At 43.2% G+C, this 21,101-nt stretch overlaps 1 long non-coding RNA gene across 1 annotated transcript in view; it reads left to right on the forward strand.

The window, feature by feature from the left end:
• The first annotated feature begins 7,376 nt into the window (after positions 1-7,376).
• LOC126998128 (uncharacterized) overlaps positions 7,377-21,101 on the forward strand; it is a 48,953-nt gene continuing 35,228 nt past the window's right edge. Inside the window, exon 1 of the long non-coding RNA XR_007752644.1 lies at positions 7,377-8,498. This is a non-coding gene — a long non-coding RNA (uncharacterized LOC126998128). The remainder of the gene's footprint in view (positions 8,499-21,101) is intronic.

A 21,101-nucleotide genomic window follows, 5' to 3' on the forward strand; every position in this document is an offset into this window, starting at 1 on the left:
ATTTCTCCATCACCTCTTTCCTCGCTGCTAGTCGTCTGTATCTTCGTTTCCTTCCTCCTTTCTCTCCCTCTTTCACATCCTCTCGTCTCTTCTCTTCTCTCCATTCATCACTGTCTGTCCTCTCTCTCCTCCGCCTCTCCGTCACCACTTTCCTCCTTTTCAGTCGGCCGTGTTTTCCCTTCCCTCCTCCTTTCTCTCCCTCTTCCACGTCGCTGTCCAATCAGTCCTTCTCTCCTCTTCATGTTCCTTCCCTCTCAATCCTTCTCAATCTCTCCTCCATTCCTCTCCGCTGCTACGTTTCCCTTCCCTGATCTCTCCTTATCCCTCCTGCTGCCCGATCGAGGAGTTCTAGTTCCCCTATACCGAAGGAGGGAAGGGTGGAGGGGAGGAGAGGATCAAGGAGGAGGAACAAGACAAAGGAGGGGATGAAGGGGGAAGGGAAGATGGTGAAGGTAGTAGTGAAGGGGATGGTGAGATAATGAAGAGCGATGTGATGGTGATGTATTTATGATGTGTTGTGTGTTTGGTATTCATAGCATTCATGATATTGGTGCGTGTGTGGCGTTGGAGTGTGTGTGTGGGGAGGGAGGGTCCGTTTGTATGTGTGTGTATGTGTGTGTGTGTGTGTGTGTGTGTGTGTGTGTGTGTGTGTGTGTGTGTGTGTGTGTGTGTGTGTGTGTGTGTGTGTGTGTGTGTGTTGTGGTTGGCCGTTTCCTAATTCACTTACGTCGCCTTGGTGATGATGAAAAAATAAGAAGAAAATATGTTCCCTTTTCTTTTTTTTCTTTTCTATAAATATATCTGAAGTTGGGAGTGATTATGAGTAGAGTTTTTTTATCATTTAGTTTTGTTTTGTTATTTTTTGTTTTGTTGTTGTTATGTTTTAATTATCTTCGTCTTCTTTATTGAAGTTTTTATTCATGTTTTGTTCTTCATTTTCATCATCATCCTTTTTCTTTTTTTCTATTTATCTTAATTTACTTTTTTCTCTGATTACTATTGTATTTTTCTTATTATTATTCATATTCTTATTCTTATTTTTATTCTTCTACTTCATTTTTTTTCTTCTTCTTCTTCTTCTTCAGGCTATCGCAAACCCCTTTCCTCGTCTTCCTTCCTAGCCGCCTTGTTACCTCTGAATTATTAGCGTTTCCAGGCAAGGATAGAGAGCTTCCTTTTGTGCCGCCTTCTGCGTGTCTCCCTGCCGTGCCTGCCCCGCATCCCCTTCCGATTTCCTTCCCTTAATTTCTCTTCTTTCCGTCTTTTGATTCCCTTCCTTTGTTGTCCCTTTCAAATCGCTGATGTTTTTTGCTCGTTTTTTCTTGTTTTTCCTTCTTTTTGCCCGGATTTTTTCCTTTTTTTTTTTCTCTTTCCTCGTTTCGCGCCATTCTCGTGTGAGCATGAGGGGAAACTGGAACAAGGGCAGGCTCTCTCTCTCTCTCTCTCTCTCTCTCTCTCTCTCTCTCTCTCTCTCTCTCTCTCTCTCTCTCTCTCTCTGATTATGTATGTGATTAAATTTGCTCTATATGTTGTAGGACCTTCATTCCTGTTCCATAACTTCGTATTTAGTAATTAAACAACTCTTTAGTTTGCTACGTAAAAGTTTCAAACAGGTTTCTAGAGTTTACACGACAAACTGTATTATGAAAAAGTTTACGTTTACTAGACAATGTAGAGTCTCGGGAAATTTCATGCCCCATTTAGCACCAGCAGGCTGATCAATAGTGTTAGCAGCAGGAATTCCTCTACTTTCCACCAGTTTTCCGTCGCCAAGACGAGGTACAGTTTGTAACGATCGGAGCGTTACCGAGGCAGTGACGCGTAAAAGTCTACGGGCACAGCAAGCCACGTTTACTTTACTCTCCGGCTTCCATGTTGGACAATGCGAACACCCTGGATTTATTACCCCCCCTCCCAGGGGATATTTATTTTACATCACTACATTAATCACATGTCAGCAGGATTAGTAATAATATCTCATTTTATCTATAATCTGGTCATTTCACCGTGCTGAAAATGCTTCTTTTTTTGTAGGGGTAAATGGTTTATTTTAGTAATTATTTAAAACACTTGAAAATAGCAATGTTTTCTGAAAAGTGGTATACTTATTTTGGCGCTGATTTTTCATTTACATCCAGTATCGTTTATTTATATTTTAGAAATGTCTCTACATACATATCAGTTTTATAATCACTGCGGAGTCTTGTTTTGTTTAAGTTCAACAAGTGGTATAGAAACATGTTACACGGGAGACAGTGTAACTGATAGACAGCTTCCATGAGGAGTCCAGCCAATCACGGGAGGCCTGACAAACGCCGCCTAGGCACCAGAGGAACACTTAGTTTGAATAGACCACGGCTGTGCGTCTGTCACTGTAAAGCTGTTCATCTGCCACTGACCGTGTGAGTCGCCATCTCTCTCTCTCTCTCTCTCTCTCTCTCTCTCTCTCTCTCTCTCTCTCTCTCTCTCTCTCTCTCTCTCTCTCTCTCTCTCTCTCTTTTTCTCTTGCTCTCACTCTCTCTCATTTTTTTCCTCATTATAATTGCAATGACCTGGATGTTCCCGGCTCCACGAAAGGAGAAGATCGATTCACCGACGACCGGATGAATACCGAGAGTAGGGGATGACGGAAGGGAGAAATATCAAAGCTTGGTACATAAATAGAACAAGAAAAAAATGCTGGACTGAGTGGTGATGTAACAGTGGCTGAGGAGAAAAAAGCGCAAGGAAAAAGAGATATCTGTACAGAAGTAGAGACATGAAAGATAAGAATTGAGGACGATGTGAAAATATCTTGTAATTTTTTGTATTGTAATAGGTGGTAAATATATCACGTCTATTTATTCTGCTATTTTTTTCCTGTTTCATTTTTTCTGTACCACACCACCGCTCTTTCCTCTGTTATATTTCATCTCTGTTCTATTCAATTCTATTCCATTCTTAACTGTTCTGTTATATTCTATTTCACTCCCTCTATTTATTTCGTTGTTTTGTGTCTTTACCTTTTCTTTCTCTCTTCTTTACATTATTTCCTTCCGTACCTACATCTTTTATTTTCTCCATTTATCTCTTCTCTGTCCTCCTCTCTTTCTTCACCTTTCCATCTCCTTCCTCTCAAATTTTCCCGTTTTCCTTCCTCATAGAAGCTTATTTTTCCATTACTTCGTCTGTCATCACTTGCCTTGGTACCCTGATTTAGTTTTCTCGGCTATTTTAACTTCTGCTCAACTATGCCTGAGTTAAATCGTACCTTTTGTTGTCTGTATTTATCTTTTTCTTATGTAATGTATAATCAATGTGTCCTGGCGTTGTTTTGATCGAGTTTATTTTTCACTCCCTTATCGTTCATCATCCTCGGCTACCCAAATAGTCAAGTGTCGTCTTATCTCGTATCTGATGCTGCCAAGAGTCATATCTCCTGCATCTTATCATGTTTACGTTATCACCGCCGTCTCTGTCGCCGCCCAATGCATGTTTGGAGGCGTCGATGACAGGTATTGGGGTGGCTGAATGCATGTTAATGGTCCTGGGTTTGAATCCACGTCGGAGTGACAGCTGTGATTGCTGTGTGTTTAGTAAGGGATTTATTCTAGTACCCTCAGTGCAAGCAGATGATAAGTAGATAGATAGGTAGATAGGTAGGAAGGTAGGTAGGTAGGTAGATTATTTGGTAGGGGATGAATTAATATATAGATGAAAACAAGGGTAGTACTACATGTTGGCTATTAATCCTTACTAACCCAACTTTCTACTATTATTTTTTTCATTTTCATGTCAATAAAACCCTAAATCACCGTCACACAAACTCGACACAAGACTCACACATGAACGCTATCCTTATTAGAACCTACAAAGAATAAACCAAAACACGTCACTCCGGGCTATTAACAAACACTATCAACGCGCTTTCGTCCACGGCCATAGACTCTCGTGCCCCACCTGCGTCGCCTGACTCGCGCGGGCACTGGGTGGGCGCGAATAATGCATAGCGTGTGTGCTGTACCTGGGCTGCATTGTACCCGCCGCCTCACCTTCATCATCTCTGCTATCCGTGAGGCGCCTACTGACCGAGCCCTCCCACCATCACCACCACTACCACCACCACCATAGCCTTCGCCGCCACACTAATGACTATCGGCACTAAAACTGTTCCTCCCTCCCTCCCAAAACACTGTTGAACGCTCGTATGGCAATGAATTTCGCGCTAATGACAATAATACCCGTTTCCGTTTTCTCTCATTATGGCACTCTGTATTTTTCTGTTTCTCTCCTTTATGGTGGCACTTAGCTGTTTTTCATCTGTTTTTACATGCTACAGGTTTTTTGTGTCTGTGAAGGCTTAATGTATGATTCTATAGGTTAAAGGCTTTTCTATTAAGACTGTAACCTATTTTTATTGCGTGGTAGACTACAGATGACTTTTATTAGCACTGTTTCCTGCTTTCTCTAGGGTGCTACAAGGGGACAGTTTGCTCTCCTTTGATGCTGTTACCTGTTTCCATGGCATTACATAAACAGGTTCTTCTCTACGACTCTATTTAGGTACCAGATTAGTTTGCAGGAACATCACACGTCCTTCTGACACTGGAGATTACAGAGTAGGTCCCATAACACGGTACCTTCCCCCCATGGTATATTGCCCCATGGCCTCCAATACTTCGATAATAGTAAACGTTTAAGGAACATCACACGTCCATCAGGCACTACAGGTTACAGGTTCGGTCGTTTATACGGTATGATGCTCCCATGACCAGCAATACTTAGACAAATAGTTAGGCTTTTAAGTAACACCACACGTCCACCAGGCACTACAGGTTACAGGTTAGGTCCTTAATACGGTATGCCTCTCCCATGACCTGCAGTAGCCTCCTAGTAGCACGGTAAGCCTTCCCACGGTGACTCAGGTGACATGCTCTCAGGTGCTTAATTAGACATGTAGCAGTGCCCATGCTGATGATGTAGGCAGCTTCCAGGGCAGTATAGGCCACACACACACGTATACACACGCACACACACACACACACACACACACACACACACACACACACACAATCAGTAAGCCATCGACTGCCCAGCGTGTGCGTCAGTGCCTCTCGGGTCCTAATGATGACTGACTACATGACTAACTGATGGCCTGGACTAACTGGCTCTGCGTGAAGGGGGAGATAGAAGGGAGTTAGGAGATGTTAGAAGGCTTGTGGGAGTGTGTGAGGTTGGTGAAGGTTAGTAGAGATAGAGGGGCGGGTTTGAATATAGAAAAAAAATTGAAGAAGAAAAAAATGAAGTAGAAAACGAAGAGGAATCAAATAAAGAAACTTGAACAAAATTTAAGAGGAAGAATTAGAATGAAAACAACGAAGAAAAATTAAAAGAGGAAAATAAAAAAATTTTGAAGACGAAGAAGAAAAATGAACGAAGAAAACGTATTAGGGCGATGGAGGTTGGTAGGGAAAGGGGAGTTTGGAAGGGGTGTTAGAAGGCTTGCGTGAATCGTGGAGGGAGAGATAATTAGTGAGCTCGTGTGTAGATATGTGTTTAGGGGAAACATGGAAACATGGAAACATGGAAACGCAGGCAACAGAAAGCCTATTGGCTCATTACGAGGTTGCCCGCTTTGGTGATTTAATCTGCTCGACAGCCACTTGGGGCCTGGGGAGCAGATGAAAGCACCTCGACATTGAGGAGCAGATGAAAGCACCTCGACATTGAGGAGCAGATGAAAGCACCTCGACATTGAGGAGCAGATGAAAGCACCTCGACATTGAGGAGCAGATGAAAGCACCTCGACATTGAGGAGCAGATGAAAGCACCTCGATATTGAGGAGCAGATGAAAGCAACTCAATATTCAGTTTACTCCCGACGCAGCGAAGTGACGGTCGATTCTATATTTGAAGGAGTTGATAGTATTCGCATTTACTACTTCTGAAGGAAGATTGTTCCAGTGACGGATGACTCGGTTTGAAAAGAAACTCCTTCCGATGTCTGTGTTACATCGACTAGACTGAATGGGTAAACCGTTATTTCTAGTTCTTGAGTCGGTTTGCAATTCAAATAAATTGGAGTAATCGACGTTATTGAATTTTTTCAGATACTTGAGGACTTGAATCATATCTCCTCGTAGGCGTCTTTTCTCCAATGTAAAGAGATTGAGTCGCTCGAGTCGTTCCTCGTACGGTTGAGTCCTTAAGGTTGGTATCATTTTCGTGGCGCGTCGTTGAATCCTTTCCAGTAAATCAATGTCCTTTCTGTAATTAGGAGACCAGAACTGTACTGCATACTCGAGGTGCGGTCTTACCATGGAATTATACAAGGATAGCATCACGTCTGGCGTTTTACACTCGAAGTTCCTCGCTATGAACCCGAGCATAGTGTTGGCTTTGTTGTATGCTTACAGTGATTCGCGTGTTTCAGGTCACTGCTGAGAGTGACTCCAAGATCCTTTTCCTCCTGCATCGCTTGCAGAGGTCTCCCATTCATGATGTATGTGTGGTTACTATTTCTGGACCCAATGTGCATGACTTTGCATTTGTCAACATTAAAGGACATTTGCCATTTTTCCGACCATTCGATAATGTGATTGAGGTCTTTCTGAATGATTTCGCAGTCGGTCTTTGTGAGGGCATCTCCACCCACCTTGGTGTCATCTGCAAATTTCGATATTGTGGATTTCAGCCCTGATTCGAGGTCGTTGATATATATGATGAAGAGAATGGGTCCCAGCACTGACCCTTGAGGCACTCCACTAGTGACTGGAAGCCAATCGGAAGGCTGTCCGTTGAGTAGTACTCGTTGTTTTCTCGGTGAGCCAATCTCTTATCCACGCTATCAGATTGGCTCCAATGCCCGCCGAGTGCAGTTTCTTAAGGAGTCGCTCGTGCGGTACTTTGTCGAAGGCTTTCTGAAAGTCCAGGTATATAACATCACTGGGGATGTGGGCATCCCAATTCTTATATATACCTTGGAAGAAGTCTAATAAATTCGTTAGGCAGGAGCGCTTGTTTCTGAAAGCCATGCTGGGTGTCGGAGATTACGTTATTGTCGTCTAGAAACTTAACAAGTTTGTCTCTAATAATCTTTTCGAGTATTTTTCCTGCCACTGACGTCAAACTTATGGGCCTGTAGTTTAATGCAACGCTTTTGTCTCCTTTTTTGAAAAAAAAGGGAGGTTAGAATGTTCGTGTGTGTATGTGTGAGTGCGTAGGGGAAGTAGTGCGCAGGGGGTATTAGTAAGTGTGTGTCTTTAGGGGATGTTAGATTGTTCGTGTGTGTGTGTGTGTGTGTGTGTGTGTGTGTGTGTGTGTGTGTGTGTGTGTGTGTGTGTGTGAGTGCGTGTGAGGGGACAGGTAGGTTGGTTAAGGCAGGTACGTTCCCTTGATCCCAGGTACGCCTGTTAAGGGCAGGTGTAATGTATAAACCTTCACGGCATTTCAATATTAAGGCTTCCGGCGTAACGTATGAGCTAATAATTCATGGCAGGTTAAACTTACGAGAATGGTGCCGAAAAAGTTTATAAAAAATGCTTAATTAAAAAAAAATATCACAGGGGGCATTTAATTGTAGCTCCGGAAAACGAGTGGCGCTGGATCTGAACGTAAATTTAATGGGCGCAGATTTATCCAAGAGCTAAGCAGGAGCGCTAATGACTTAATTACCAGAGTTATAAGCAGCACATTTAATAAGCACCGCGGGGAAACCTAAATTTAGCGACTAGTGCCCTCAAACCAGCTATGATGTGAGGAAGAGAAGGAGGAGGTGGGGAAAAGATGGAGAAAAGAACTAGAACAAAAACAGAAATTAAAAGAAAAAAGAAAAAATGAAGAGGAAGAAAGAAGAAATATAATGTGAAGGAGGAGGATGCGATGAAGAAAAGATGAGAAAAAGAAAAAGAAGAACAAGAGGAAGGACAAAAGAAAATCAAGATTAAAGAGAAGAAGAAGAAGAAGAATTAAAAGAAGAAAATAAGAGTAAATTGGAGAGGAAGAATGAAGAAACTATTGGGAAAGAAAAACAAGGAAAAACAAACAAATACAATGCAGGAACATGAATATGCAGAAAGAGAAAGAAGAGGAGGAAGAGGATGAGAAGGCGAAGGAGATGAGTGACAACCAAGGTAACAGGACTCGCGTAACTCAATTAGCATCACCCATTTATCCTAATCACCACCCACCCACCCACCCCGCCCCTCCCATCCGCATCCGAAAGCACCCAAACATCGGTAACACGCCTTTGAAAGTGTCGCAGAGGAGTGGCGGTGCGGACTAACAATACGGAGGAGCAGGAGGAGGAGGAGGGGAAGGACCCGGAGTGGCGGCCGAGTGGAGGAGGAGAGGAAGAGGACCAGGAGGAGGAGGAGTAGAGGGGCTCAGTGGTATGTTTGCGGGTGGAGCGAGCGGACGTGTTAGCTCCTAGCGCTCTCTATTTCTCTCTCTCTTCCGCCCCTCTCACAAGCGATCTCCGCAGCCAAGGGAAGGAGAGAGAGGGAAAGAGCCAGGCTGTCGTAAGCACCTTGGATTTGTTGTGCTCGGTTCGTGACTCTCGGATCCGTGTGTCTCAGGAGTGCTTAAGTGTCCCGCCGTGGAAACTGTATTGAAAAGAGTGAATATGTGTGTGGGTCTATGGGTGGTGTCGTGGGTGGGTCCTATTGTGTGTGTATGTGTGTGTGTGTGGTGGGGGGTCTTGTCGTTTGTTTGTGTGTTTGTTTTGTTTGCGTGTCATTTTATCCGGAGCGGCTCAACATGTGGCTATCGCTGTATGTGTGTGTGTGTGTGTGTGTGTGTGTGTGTGTGTGTGAGAGTGAGAGTTTGTGTTTTTGTGTTTATTTTGTTTAGGTTTTATAGTGTTTTCTTTTTGTGTGTATTTCTCTCTTTTTTTTTCTCTTTTTTTTTTGGTGCGTGTCCGCGCGTAACACCGTCAAAATCACTGGTATAAATCAAACTCACAAAGATTGCATATTTATTCATTTACCTGCGCCACGCGGATACACCTGTGGCAATGACGTCACCAAACCCACCTCGGAATCACATTACCTGAAAAAACGCTTAATTACCCAACCAGGTGAATGCTTGAAAAAAAGGTGAAAGCAAAAATACTGAGTGCACGAATTCATATAAACCAAGAAAGAAAACACACACACTCATATACTCTCCGACCTCTACCATGTGTGTGAGTGCGTCTGTGTGTGCGTGTGTAAGTTGTCATACCTGTGAGAACCTTTACCTGGCTCCCCTGATTGGTCCTGTCGAAGAGGTGCCCGTCGGGAGGCTGCAGGGAAGAGGCGAGGAGCACGTGACCCTGAGGAGAGTTTCCCACTAAACTAGTTAAAGCTGACCCACCCTGCGTCGGCGGCGGGAGGGAGAGTGTACAGCCGCGAAGGGAAGGGAGGAAGGGAAGAGTACAGGCTTTAGCGACGGGTAATTGTGTGGTTTCCCTGTCCTCCCCTTCTCCGTCTGATTCTGTTGGTTTGAGAGGACGGAATTAGGGAGAGGGTAGTGGTGTCTTTCTGTCCCTATTTTCTTCTTCGTCTTGTGATTCTGAAGGATTAAGAAGGAAAGGAAAAGCTGAAGGGATGGATAATTTTGCTTCCTCCTCATCCTCTCCTTCTACGTCTGATTCTGTAAGTTTAAAAAGACGGGAGTTAGGGAGAGTGTGATGGTGTCTTTCTGTCCCTCTTTTCTTCTTCGTCTTGTGATTCTAAAGGATTAAGAATGAAAGGAAAAGCTGAAGGGATGGATAATTGCGCTGTTTCCTCTTCCTCTCCTTCTCCGCCTGATTTTGTTGGTTTGAAAGGACGGAAAGGAGGAAAGAGGAGGCGGTGTGTGTAGTTCTGTCTTCTATTCTTCGCCCTTCCTTGTTCTTTCGTCTTGTGATACTGAAAGATAAAGAAGGAAGGTTGGATAATTGTGGCGTTTCCTCGTCCTTTCCTTCGCCGTGTTTCTGTAGGTTTGAGGGAAGGAGGGAAAGGATAGTGATGTGTTTTCTGTATTTCTTCTAGTCTTCGTCATTCCGTTTTCGTCTTTTGGTTCTGAAGGATTAAGAAGGAAGGGAAGAGCTCAGGTTGAAAGCGTGGATAATTTTGCTGTTTCCCTTCTCCGTCGACTGATTCTGTTGGTTTGAGAAGACTGGAAGGAGGAGGAGGAGGAAAGGGGTGGTGGGTGTTGTGTTTTCCTGTCTTTCTTCTTTTCTCCCTCTGTATTCCTTCTTCGTCTTGTGATTCTGGGCGATGAAGGAGAAAGGGAAGGAAAAGAGACAAATGTTTTTCTTTGTTTTTCGTTTCGTGTTTCTGAGGGATTAAGAAGAAAGGGAAGGAAGATATATATATTTTTTTCTTTATTTCTCATTCGCTTTTTGTTTTTGCAGTCAGAAGAAGGAAGGGAAGGGAGAGATACCAATGTTTCCTTTTATTTCTTTCATTTCGTGTTTCTGAACGATGCAGAAGGGAGGGAAGGAAAAATATATAACTGTTTTTTCTTCGTTCTTTCTTCGTCTTGTGATTCTGAAGGATCTAGACGAAGGGAAGGGAACAAGGAAGGGCAAATGGGAGGTAGTTTTGAGGATCGATGTGTATCTCCTCTCCTTCATTCCTTTTTCTGGTGATTCGAGGACTAAAACGAAGGAAGGAAGGAAGGAAGTAAGGACACGAAGGAAGAAAAGCCTCACTCAACAACTAAAACGAAAGGAAAGGAAGGAGGGACGTGAAGGAAGGAAAATCTCCCTTCTTCTACTCCATTCCTCCTTCGTCTTGTCATTCTGAAGGCTTGACACGAAGGAAAGGAAGTGAAGGAAGGAAAATCTCACTTCTCATCCTCCATTCCTTCTTCGTCTTGTCATTCTGAAGGCTTGACACGAAGGAAAGGAAGTGAAGGAAGGAAAATCTCACTTCTCATCCTCCATTCCTTCTTCGTCTTGTCATTCTGAAGGCTTGACACGAAGGAAAGGAAGTGAAGGAAGGAAAATCTCGCTTCTCATCCTCCATTCGTCCTCCGTCTTGTCATTCTGAAGGCTTGAGACGAAGGGAAGACAGGAAGGATGGGAGGCAAGACAAAAAAGGGAAGACATTGGTATGCTCCCCTGTCGTACCCTTCATTTCCCCCTCGTATGTATAGGCTCTGATTTACTGAGGAAGGGATGAAGCGGAGGAGGTTGAGATAAGAAGAAGACGGTATAGTGTGTTTCCTCTCCTTTCTCCTCCATTCCCCCTCCGTCTGTAGCTTCTGAAGGATGTTATAAGATGGAGGGAGGAAAGAGGAGATTAGATGGAGGAGTCCCGGCGTGCTTCTATCTCCGTCTCCTTCTTTACCTCCGTCTCTAGATGCTGAAGAACCCAGTGAATCAGTCAAGCGGAGAATGGAGTAGGAAGAGGAGGAGAGGGAGGAGAGGAGGAGGAGGAGAAGGAAGGGGAGTCATGTTCGCACACTTGTACTTCCATTTTAGGTCGTCCGAAGTTTTGTGTTTCTTTCCCATAACCTTTTGTAGTGTTGTTTGGCTTGAGGAGAGGGGAAGGGGGAGGAGAGGGGGAGGGGGAGGGGAGGGAACACACACACACACACACACACACACACACACACACACACACACACACACACACACACACACACACACACACACACACACACACACACACACACACACAGACAGACACCAATTTCTTCTTATCCTTCTTGAATCAGCCTCGAGGAAGATAAAAAAGATAAAAAAAGAGAAAACGAGAAAAAGAAAAGACAACCCGAAAAGCGATAGAAGAGAAAATTCAAGAAAATAACGTTCGGAGATTTCTGAGACGTGATCTTTTCTTTCTTTTTTTTTTCTTTTTTTTTACTTGTCTGAGAAGATAAAGAAAAAGAAAAGCAAGAGGCGAGATTGATAGTGGCTCGTCTGTGTGTGTGTGTGTGTGTGTGTGTGTGTGTGTGTGTGTGTGTGTGTGTGTGTGTGTGTGTGTGTGTGTACAAACAAGATTGAACGGACAATAATAGCACTTTTTATTTCTTTTTTGCGTTACTCAACACCAAAATAGAAGGAAAATCGTATTAGTACCGTAGGTTGAAGGTGGTGGTGGTGGTGGTGATGGTGGTGGTGGTGGTGGTGGGTCTGTGGACTTCTTAAAGGCGGTGGTGGAGAGCTATAAACAGGACCCACCCTTGCTCTCTCTCTCTCTCTCTCTCTCTCTCTCTCTCTCTCTCTCTCTCTCTCTCTCTCTCTCTCTCTCTCTCTCTCTCTCTCTCTCTCTCTCTCTCTCTCTCTCTCTCTCTCTCTCACGCTCACACACACACACACACACACACACACACACACACACACACACACACACTCCTGCGCATTCTCTGACACCGTTCCCATAATAACCTTTAAAACACGCTGGAAAACATTCGCTCTATGTTTATTTTAGTGTGTGCCTCGCTTCCCCTGTTTACCTGTTCTCCTTTAAGAGCGTGTGTGTGATTCCAGGTAGTCAAGTATTTATTCCACCGCGTATACGTCTTCACCGGTAGATACAGGTGAGGGAGGTGAAGGATGAGTTTCTCTTGATGGTGTCGTGTTGTTAGGTATTCGTACGTGTGTCTAGACATCAACAGGTGCAAAATTCTATCTTTTTCTACCTAATAGGCCTAAAAGTGGTAAATTTAGAATTGTCAGGTTTGTACAAGAGATAGATTAGTTTTTTTTTTTTGCGATTTATTGTTGTTAGGTTTATTGTTAGATGTGTCGAGGTAACTGTAGGGTCTGAATTCTCTCTTTTTTAACTAATACAAGAGATTGATTTAGGATACTCAGACTTATCCAGAAAGAATATTAGAGTTTTTTTCCTTGTGTTTTACTGTTTAAGGTTTTTTTTTTCCTGTTTAAGTATTTGTAGATGCAAAATTTTCCTCTTTATCTAATACAAGTGACTGATTTAGGATACTCTGGTTTATATAGAAGAGAGATGGATTTTTTTTCTCTGTGGTTTGCTGTTTAAGGTGGCTATATTATTCCCCGGTATCTGCAACTGGTAGGAAATGTATCTTTTTTTAGACTAATACAGGTAGTTTGTATGCTCAGGTTTATTTAGGAAAGTGATGGGTATGTTTCATTGTGGTTTACTGTTTGAATTGGTTCATGATTATGCCCAGGTATCGTTAGGCAATGAAGTATTTGATTCTGTTTAATTAATGGAAAGAGATCATCTGCTTTACCCAGGTTTGTGCGGGAGAGAGATGAATATATTTTCTTTGTCGTTTATTAATTGCGGTTTATTAATTTCTCGTTTATTAATTGCCTACGTGTAAGTGGGTGCTTTGGAAGAGGATTTTCCCTAGATTAGGAAAAAAAAAAGAGTACGGTTTATAGGTTTACTTTATATATCTGTGCGTCATGCTAATTCCCTTTGTGATGTGTGCTTTAGAATCGGATCGAGTGCGCGTACACCCAAATGTAGTTGTTTATTGAAGTAATTAATGTATACAGGTGTGAGTGGGGACTTGCTCTTGATGTCCTTACTATTTTAAATGATCGTTCTAGATTTTACGTATGGTCAGATACAGAGGGGAGAATTATGTATTTTCTCTAAGTAGACTTGGTAAGGGTGTTTCGTGTGTCACAATCTCGTATTTATTCAGTTTTAAAAGGTCCTGGTTTTCATATATTACCAGGTGTATTCAGGTGAGAATGACGGATGGGTGAGAATGATGTATTTTCTCTATAGCAGACTTTATAAGGGTGTTTCGTGTGTCACAATCTCGTATTTATTCAGCATATTTAGAGGTCCTGGTTTTTATATATTACCAGGTGTATGCAGGTGAGAATGACGGATGTTCTCTATAGCGGACTTGTTCAGGTGTTCGTGTCACGTAATCTCGTGTTAGTGAACGTGGGCGCTTTTCAAGAGGGCGTCCCAGTTTTCACATATGCCCAGGTGTCTACAGGTATTATTAATTTCCCCTACAGTGGACCCGTTCAGGTGGTCGTGTCACACCATCTCGTGTCAGTGAACGTGAGTGGCTTTCAATGTCCGCACGAGGCCCAGGTGTGTGCGAAGGTGTGCCGTGTGCCTCTCTCTCCCTCTCTCTCCCTCCACCAGGTGATGTAAATGTTAATGCGTGATGAATTAGCAGCGCCATTAAACTCGTATTTGACGCTCACATATTCATCACTCGAGCTGAGCACATGTATTTATTTTGTTATATGTAAATAATATCATTTGGAACAGGTTTTGTGTGTGTGTGTGTGTGTGTGTGTGTGTGTGTGTGTGTGTGTGTGGTTATCGCGTGTAAATGTTGTTTGCGTGGGTGATAGCTGTGTGTGTTTATGTGTTTGGTTGTGTTTTGTAGGTCACGGTTGTCGGTGTGTTAGCCAAAGTCATATATTTTTCACCCCCCCCCCCTCCCCCCGCCCATCCCCGCCTACACCAGAAAAAGAAAAGGCCGCTCACTTTTGTATTTTTGTGTGAAGTGAAAATAGATATGGTAGAGGGAAGAGATAAAGGAAAAAAAATAAATGTTGGTAGAGGAGAGAAAGAGAGAGAGGGAAGACAAGACAGATAGTGGTAGCGAGGAAAGAAGAAGAAAAAAGATACTGATAGGGAAAAGAGGAGAAAATATATAATGATAGAGAAGAGAGAGATAGAGGAGGTAAATAAGCAGTGTTAGAGGAGAGAGGAGAGAAACGATACTGAGAAGGAAGAGAGAAGAAAAAAAAAGACGGTAGAGAAGAGAGAAGAAATAGATAAATATAGAGAAGAGAGAGAGGAAAAAAAAAGATACTCGTAGCGAATAGAGAGAAAAAAAGAAACAACAACAACAACAACAACAACAACAACAACAATAATAATAACAGCAACAACAACAATAATAACAACAACAACAACAACAACAAAAAAAAAATGATCGAGGAGTCAGCCAACACAAATCACCGCCCCGACCCACCGCCCAACCTTTTCCGTCCTCGAGAAAAGAAAAAAAAAAGATAGGAAAAGAAGGAAAAAAAAAGGAGGAATTGGAAGGAACAGCCCGAACAAATAAGCTTAACGCACCGGACAACAGCTCAGAAAGTTACGTGTTTGTTTTGCTTTTCCTTTGTTCCTTTTTTCCTTTTTTCTTTCTCTTTTTCTTTTCCTTTTTTTCCTTGTTTCTTTCCCCTTTTCTCTTTTCCTTTCTTTTTTTCCATTTTTTTCTTTTCGTTTTTCTTTTTTTCTCTTCCTTATTTTACTTTTTTTTCTTTTCCTCTTATTTTCCTTTTCGTTTTTTCCTATTTTCTTTTTCTTTTGATTTTTTCTTTTCCTTTCTTTTTCTATTTTTTAACTTTTCCTTTCGCTTTCCTTGTCGTTTTTTGTTTTCCTTTTATTTTCTTTCTTAGATTTTTTTTTACTTCTTTTTCTTTTCCAATTTTTTTTCCCTTTTTCTTTTCTTTTCTTTTTTCTTTTTTGGGGCACTGAATTTCGTCTTTCGTCACCGGTGGGCTTGATAGGAAAACACACACACACACACACACACACACACACACAAGAAGACACGGGGATTCGAACTGGTGGTGTCTGGGGATGACGCTTCTTCCCCTACGGTCAATATATCTGTTGGACGCTGGAGGGAGAGAGGAAGGAAGGGAGGGAGGGAGAGATGGAGGGAGGGAGGGAAGGAAGGGTGAGGGAGGGAAAGGCTGTCACGAGCAGACTGGCTGTGCGATGGGAGGGAAATGTGGAATAGGATGGAAGAGGGTATTAACGTGAGAGAGAGAGAGAGAGAGAGAGCACGAACAAGGAAAACCACTGACACAAATAGAAACCCAAAGGAAATTAATTGAATGTGGGAAAAAAAGGAAAAAAAAGAATAAAGAAAAGCGATAGAGCAAAAAAAAAAAACAATTTTGAGAAAGACACAGAGACAGAGACACACACACAGAGAGAGAGAGAGAGAGAGAGAGAGAGAGAGAGAGAGAGAGAGAGAGATGTTCAGTCGTATGGCAGCCTGTAAAGAAACACCTGTGATCGTCAGGGCCTCTTGAGCACCTGGCCGGCTACCTGCGTACAAAATTGATCAGGTGTGCAGGGTCGTCTCCTCCCTTGACGGCCCATCCGCCCACCTGTGAAAGAAAGTAAAGTGTACGATAAAAAAAAGACTTCCTTGCGACTTACTTCACTACTACTACTACTGCTGCTGCTGCTGCTGCTGCTGCTGTTCTCTACGTCCCTGTTCTAAAAATAGGTGAAAATATTTTAGTTGCCCCCTGAGAAAAAAATATTTACCAACAAAAAACGGGCTACGGTTTCGTTTCGTCTCACGGTGATAAATGGAGTGGAGAGAGAATCTAAATGTTGCATGCTACTGCTGCCACTAACACACACACACACACACACACACACACACACACACACACACACACACACACACACACACACACAGAAAATACTCAAAACACACACACACCTTCCCTTCCCCCCTTCCCCTCCTACACATACACAGGTGGGGGGGGGCTGCTGCTAATGAGGAAGAGCTCCGGTAGGTGTAATCTGCGTGGGGACTTAGGCAGGTGTGTAGTGGGTCATTAACGGGATGGTAAAGGAGGACGGTTTTAGAGAGAGAGAGAGAGAGAGAGGTGAAGATAGAAACACTGAATGACAGAATAAAAAGAAAGTAAGAGAACGTAAAACACCCTTATGAAGGATAACAATAGAAAAAAAGAAAACAGTAATCAAAGAAAAAATAAATATAACAAAATGATGATGATGATGATGTTAATAACCGCTAAACTATTTCCTCACAACATTATCAAAAACACACTCACACACAAAATAAACATTCCATCCCTTAGGCCAAAGAAAATGATGATAAAATGATAACAGTAGTAAATAATGATAACAAAACGATGATAATGACAGCTAAACCACTTCCTCACAACATAACAAACAACAAGAACAACAACATCATAATTCCGTCCCTCAGGTAGCTGTAGAAAGCGAAAGCAGAACATACAGGTGACACGCACGCCTCGTTTAACCAAGTACGTGGCAGGTGCGCGGAACACCTTTAATTAATTGGCCCCACACCTGGTGGCTAATTGTCGTACGCTACAGGAAGCCTAGATGTGTGTGTATGTATGTATGTATGTATGTATATATGTATGTAAACAGGCGATAGGAGTTAGGATAATGAGGGAACAGGTAGGAGAGGAGAGGAGAGAATGTAGAAAGAGAGGAAGGAAGGAAGGAGGGAAGGAACGAAGGAAGGAAGGTAGGAAGGACGGAAGGATGGAAGGAAGGAGTGCAGGAAACAAGGAAGGAAGGAAGGAAGGGACGAGAGGTTAGGAGAGAACATGAATGAGAATGACAGGTTAAGTGGTGTGTGTGTGTGTGTGTGTGTGTGTGTGTGTGTGTGTGTGTGCGTACGTGTGTGACCTTGAGCGCCGTGACGTCATGCAGGGTCAGGCGGAGTATCATGCTTCAAGGTCGTCAAGTGCCCTTTAGTGCCTTTAGTGCCCCCTAAGGAACCTCTTAAGTAATACCCGTAACCCGTTTTCTTTCACCTCTTCCTTCCTTCCCTTCATCCATCTCTTCCTTTCTTCCTTCCTTTTAAATAATACTCCTTACCCGTTTTATTTCGCTCTCTTCTTTCCATCCCTTTCATCCCTTCCTTCCTTTCTTCCTTCCCTCCTTCATTCCTACCTTCCTTCCTTCCTTCCTTCCTTCCTTCCTTTCCTTCACGTTTTTTCCTCCGTCTCCTCGTCACAGGTTAATCATTCTCCTTCTATGCCCTCGTCCCCTGAAGGAGGTTTTGTTGTATACATGAGAAGGAGGATGAGGAGAAGGAGGAGGAAGAGAGGAGGAGGAGGAGGGGGGGGGGGGGAAGATTGGAAGAAATGACGTGCATGCGAGCGAGAATGGAAAGTTTACAAGGAGGAGAAAAAATATTAGGAAGGGAAAAAGGATGGAGAGGAGGGGACAGGAAGGAAAGCAGTAGGAGGAAGAGGAAGAGGAAGAAGGAGGAAGAGGAAGAAAGAAAAGGAGGAGGAGGAGGAGGAGGAGCTGGTCTTCCTTATAAGTGGGTGAGTCAGTGTCCGCTTGTGAGAGTGTAACAATGAACAGACTCTGGCCGGTGCCTTAGTGGGTGGGAGGGGAGGGGGGAGGGGGGAGGGGGCGAAGGGGGGGGGGGATGGGTTGATCGTGCCTGCAGGATCTGTCTTCGATCAGTTATGGTTGCCCGCTTGCTGGTTCCTGTTGTTTGCTTCTTTTTTTGTTTGTTATTCCCTGTATGTTTCCAGTTGTTCTTGTCACCTGCTGCTCCTGTTGTTTGCTTGTTTTTGTTACCTGCTTGTTTGTTTCTGCTGCCTGTTTGTTCCTGTTGATTGTTTGTTTCCGATATCCGTTTGTTTTTGTTTTCCTTGTGTTTCTCTGTTGTCTCTGTTACTGTTACCTTCCGTTTCCGTTGCCTGATTTTCCTTTTGTTTGTTTGTTTGTTGCTTTCCTGTTTCTGCTCTCTGCTTGTTTTTGCTGTCTACCTTTTTACTGTTTTTTTCCCTCCTGTTTCTCTTTTTTTTTTCTTCTGTTTTTTTGTTGCATTTTATCTCTCAGTTTTTTCATTTTTCCTTCATTATTTACTTTATTTTCCTCCTTTCTCCTCCTTCATCCCTCCTCTTCTTCTCTCACTTTTCCTTCTTTTCCTCCTTCCTCCCTGCTACATTTCTTTCGTCTTTTTATTTCCTTCTCGACTTTTCCTCATTTTGTCCTCCTCGCTCCCTGGTTGTTTCCTTTTTCCTCCTCTTTCCCTGCTCTTCTTCTTTCACTTTTCCTCCTTTTCCTCCTTCCTCCCTGCTACATTTCTTTCATCTTTTTATTTCCTTCTTTGCTTTTCCTCATTTTGTCCTCCTCGCTTCCTGGTTGTTTCCTTTTTCCTTCTTCATCCCTCCTCTTCTTACTTTTCCTCTTTTCCTCCTTTCTCCCTGTTTCATTTTTTCCTTCTTTCCTTCTTTATTCTTGCTTGATCTCCTCCTCCTCCTCCTCCTCTTTCCTTGTTTTTTCCTCGTTTCCTATTCTCTATTTTGTCCTCTTTTCCCTCTTACTTTCTTGCTCCTCTTTACCTTAATTTCCTTCGTTCTGTTTCACGATTTTTCCTCACTTCTTGGTCCTTTTTCCTCCTCCCCTCCTTCGCTTCCTCCTTGTCCTCTCCTTACCTCAACTTCTTTGCCTCCTGTCTCACTTTTCCTCCTTCCCTCCCTTCCTCCTCGCTCTTTTTTTTTCTCTCTTTCTTTTCTCCTTCAGTCATTATTTGCTTACTCCTCCTTTCTCCCTTCCTCTTTTTTTTCTTCTCCTCGTCTTCCTTCTTCTCTCTATTTCTTCCTTTGTTTCCTCCATTCTTCCTGGTTCTCCTTCTCCTCGTCCTCCTCCTCTGTCAAGTCCGTTCTCTTTACCTTATTTTTTCTAATTCTCGTTTACCGTCTCTCAACCTCTTCCTCTCTCGCTCTGCCAATTTCTTCCTCTTTTTCTCACTTTTACTTTCTTCTTTTTTATCATTCCTCCTTCTCTTCCTCCTTCTCTCCTGATTCCTTTATCATTTCCTTTGTTTACTACATCACCTTTCCTCCTTCTCTTCTTCCGATCTTAAGTCCTTTCTTTTTTATTTTTCTTCCTTCCCTTCTCCCGTTCTTTCTTCCCTTTCTCTTTCTCTCTCTTAATTCCTTTCTCCCTTTATTTCCTGCCTCTTTATCTTTCATTATTCTCTCCTCCTCCTCCTCTTCCTCCTCTTCCTCCTCCTTCTCCTTCTCTCTCAAGTCCTTTCTACATTCCTGTTATTTTCCGCTCCTTATTCATTCCACATTATCTTCCTGCTCTCCCTTAATTCCTTTACTGCACCTGTTCCCTCTCTCTCTCCCTCCCTCCCTCCCTTTCTCTCCCTCCCGCTGAGTCCATTGTCCCAGCATCTCTTCTACTCTCCCTCCTGTGCTCTTCCTAATTTCTGCCTCCCTTCAATGCTATTCTTCCCTCCCTTCCCTCCCTCTATCCCCTCTTCCCTCCCTTTCATCCCTCCTCTCTCCCTCCTTTCCCCTCCTTCCCTTTCTGTACTCAACTTCATTACCATGTTGCTGCCTCCTTTGTGCCCTTTTCAACCCTTACTTTCCTCCTCCTTTTCTTCCTCCTTTCCTTCCTTTCTTGCTTTCTTCCTTTCCGCTTCCGTTCCTTCCCCTCATTCCCTTTCTGTATTCACCTTCATTAGCTTGTTTCTGCCTTCTTTCTATCCTTTTCAACCCTTTCTTTCCTCCTTTTCTTCCTCCTTTCATCCCTTTCTTGCTTTCTTCCTTTTCTCTTCCCTTTCTTCCCCTCATTCCCTTTCTGTACTCATCTTCATTAGCTCGTTTCTGCCTTCTTTCTATCCTTTTCAACCCTTTCTCTCCTCCTTTTCTTCCTACTCATCCTTCCTTCCTTATTACCCTTCCTTTCCTTTCCCCTTCCTTCCCTTCCCTGTACTCATCATTTCCTCATTCCTGCCTTCTTTGTATCCCCTTTCAACACTTTCTTTCCTCCTCTTCTTTCTTCCTTCCTTCCTTCTACCCTTCCTCCCTTTATCAAGTGTCTTCCCTGAAATTTTGCTGTTTAGTTCCACGGCTCCATCCCTCTTTCCCTCCCTCTCTCCCTTCTTCCCTCATTTCTCTTCTCCTTTTCTTCCTCTTTTCCTCCCTCTTTCCCTGTCTGAATTCCCTTGCTAATTTCAGTGATATAATTTGATGTGTTCATGGCCTCCTAATTACTCCAGAGGGCGTTAGTAATAGCTTCTGGTACTTGTTAGGGCAGGGGGGGCTAGGGGGGGGTCGTCTCTCCCTGTGTCCTCTTCTTCTTCCTCTTCCTTCTCGTCTGCCAGCCCCCATTTCCCCTCCATTTATATTGTTTTGTCTATAAATCAATGGTACTCTTCCCCTTTTCTTCCGCCTCTCCCTCTTCCTCTTCCTCTTTATCCGTACTTCCTTGCTCTATTTTCGTCTCTTCTTCCTCTTCTTGTCCCTCTTCCTATTTTACTGTTCCTTTTTATCTCCCTCCTTGTCTCATATTTCCTTTTTCACTTCCTTTGTTCCTCCCTTCGCACCCTTCCTCCTTCTCTTCTTCGTCCTTCCCTCAAGTCCTTTCTCTCTTTCCTCTTCTTTTCTT

The sequence above is a fragment of the Eriocheir sinensis genome, chromosome 13 (genome assembly GCF_024679095.1).
Source record: "Eriocheir sinensis breed Jianghai 21 chromosome 13, ASM2467909v1, whole genome shotgun sequence".
NCBI classification, from domain to species: domain Eukaryota; kingdom Metazoa; phylum Arthropoda; class Malacostraca; order Decapoda; family Varunidae; genus Eriocheir; species Eriocheir sinensis.